The sequence below is a fragment of the Dreissena polymorpha genome, chromosome 8, assembly GCF_020536995.1.
Source record: "Dreissena polymorpha isolate Duluth1 chromosome 8, UMN_Dpol_1.0, whole genome shotgun sequence".
Lineage (NCBI taxonomy): Eukaryota > Metazoa > Mollusca > Bivalvia > Myida > Dreissenidae > Dreissena > Dreissena polymorpha.
The window spans coordinates 23,299,813-23,303,139 of record NC_068362.1 but is presented as its reverse complement, the minus strand read 5'-3'; positions in this window follow the sequence as shown (position 1 = coordinate 23,303,139).

Below are 3,327 nucleotides of genomic sequence, written 5' to 3'. Positions count from 1 at the left end.
TTTACTGTACATATACGGTATATTTTCATGCAGTTCATCTTCAAAATGATCAGATTCGTCAGAAAAATCCAGAATTTTACATAAAAGTATTGAGGTAATAGCAATGCAGTTGATCGTCTCGGCAGAAATAACGGTGTTAAACATAGCGGATGTATAATGAGTGACGTCACAGCAAGGGAGGTAAGTCAGTCCAGCTTTTAGAAAACAGTGCGTTATTGGAAGATTTACCCTGTGATTTATGGCATAAGGCGTAACGCTTAATAGTTGCAAATAGTTTTATTCCGCATCTTACACAATTATCTTTAATATTATAAAGTTTTCAAAAGTGTTAAAATTGACCTTTAAGGTGATTTGTCATACTATTGGCTTTTTTAGTCTAGGTACGGTGCCTTGTTAATAATCCAAATGTTTAAACTATATTGTAGTTATATTATATTACTCAATCATTATAAACACGAATGCTATATACAATACAAACGTTAATTTCCTCTTTGATTAACATTTCTCACTCTATTATGCAAATGTTATGATTGTACTGGTAAACAATATATCTGATTGGTTGGAGCACTTTAAAATGTGCGTTCTGATGTATAAGAGAACTATCCGTTTTCAAAGCATAATTTCTGTATGCAAATTAGCATCGAACATGAGGTTCTGTTGCACGTACAGTTATGAAAAAGGAATGGCAAAGAGATTCAATGAAAAGGTCGCACTATATATAGAAACTGTTACTGCTCAGTTTTCACACGCAGTTAATATGTGTTTAAATATGTAACGATTGCTGTTGTATAATGTAATGATTGCAGAGAAACTTTCAATATAATGGTCGTTGTTCACATAACTTCTTTATCTAAGGTCTCATATTTTCCACGCATAATGGCTGTAAACACACGAGTAAGCTTGGAATATCGGACTCTCTTATCTCAAGAAAATTGCCCATCGACTGGGCTATCCCGAATAATTTTACCGACAGACGCCTTAACAATAATTGCCAAAATGAAATCAAATACCACGAATCAGAAAACAAAAATGTTTGCATAAAATTAAAACAAAATATAAACACACATCAAAACTGGGTACTACTTAAGTTAAAGGATCTAAAACCAAAATAGCTACACATAAGGCATAGATGCATGTATACATGTATGTACGATTGTATCCAGAAACAACGAACACGTTAAGGTGCAAACAACGCATCGTCCAAGATTAACCTGTGAAGTCCACAGGTTATCGCATAATATGATAATAATAATGATAATAATGCTCCAATTCGAGTGACCAAGAAAACATTGTTCGTGATCCATGTTCGGGGTGATCCATGTTCGGGGTGATTTATGTTCGGGGCAGATCCATGTTCGAGGTGATTCATGTTCGGGGAACCATTGAGGAGCTCAAGTTTTTGAATAAGGATAATTTGAGAAATCGCTAGCAGAGTGAATGTAACCAAATAACATTTTTCCCTGGATATAAATTATGTATGTGTTTTTGTTTAAATAATCTGGTCGAGTTATCTCAACTTCAATTTACACAAAATATACCGTGTTCTTTTAACATAAAGCAACAGTACATTCTTTGCAACATTTAGAGGTACAGCTGCGACATAGAGCGTCAGGAGGTTTTTCGAAATTTAGCTATGGTTGCGACATTTCGCGTGAGCTTGCAAAATTTAACGTCAAGTGCGACTCTTAGAGTCGATGCGACTTTTAACGTTGTTGCCGTTACTACAGATTATCGATGTAAGTTGTCGAATGCCGTTTTATGCGTTGCGTTAATTGCCGTGTGTTGACTTCAAATGACGACAGGCAACATATGGCACTGTCCGTATTTCGTAAAGGTTTGCCGTTTCTCATACAATATACTGAATGTAGGTAAAAATGCCAGAGGTAAAACTCCCAGAGGTAAAATTGCCAGAGGTAAAAATGCCAGAGGTAAAAATGTCAGATGTAAAGTGGTAAAAATGCCATAGGTAAAATGCCATAGGTAAAATGCCATAGGTAAAAATGCCAGATGTTATATAGTAAAACAGTGTTTTGACACAAACAAACAGTCAAATAAGTGTTACCCATCTTTTTTGTTGTAATTGTAATAAATATTTATATTATTTGCGTTTAAAGCATATACAGCTAAACGTCAAACAACAATAATAATAAATACATAGCAACATGCATCAAAATAACACCAACAATATGTTTATGCATTTTGTACAAATATATGACTTTTGTGAGAATGTATGATGTAAGAGAAACCTCTTTCTGTTTTAACAAAGTTAAGTGATTTTTTTCAAAACCCTGCGTACAATGAATGTTTAACAACATGTTCAATTTAATAACATGTTTAATAATGTTTCCGTACAATACTCAATATCCTTAAAAAATATTGCTCAAAACTCTGTTTTACTATATAACATCTGGCATATTTACCTATGGCATTTTTACCTACGGCATTTTTACCACTTTGCCTCTGGCATTTTTACCTCTGGCATTTTTACCTCTGGCATTTTAACCTATGGCATTTTTACCTCTGGCATTTTTACCGCATACCAATATACTATATATGTTTAAACATACAATTCTTATTAAACTACTTGCTACCATTACACCACGACACCACGAGTAAACATAAATGTACCTAAGATAGGATTTAGTTGTTGTAGTTTGATAGCAGTTTCTGCAGAGCTAGCTATATCGTCTGCGAGTTATATCAGCAATGTAATAGGTTAAAACTATTACCATCTAAGAAAGGGAGGTTACTAGCTTATATTAAAAAAAAGATCGTTCTGCTTACGACCCTTTGCCGGGAAACATATTAACAATTAATGGCTTTGAGCTTTAACAACTCGCTTTGAATTTAAATCCCTGGTCAGGGCTCTTTAATGAATACTTGTTGTTGTTATTTTTGTTTTAGCTAAATAAAATGTAAAGGTACGTAATACATTGATAATTTGATATACATGTGTACCTCTTTTAATGGAGTCATGGTATACCACGACATAGTACCGTTAACTGATGTGTCTTTTTGAGTGCAAAAACCCGCTTTAAAACTATATATATTTTTGCAACCAGTTTGATATGAGTTCTGTTCAATATTAAGGGTTTGTACATAACACCAAATAATATTTTTAAAAAGCTATACAATTAAATGCATGTAAATGTATTTGTGAACGTTAGTTATGAAATAGACGTTCATTAAAAAGTCTCATTGATACAACACAATGAAATAAATCGATGAGAATATTGATAAGTCTGTACATGTATATGTATTGTGTTTATTTATAATGAGATAAGTACGAGATTCGGAAAAACTGTCATCCAGTTGAAACCATCAACA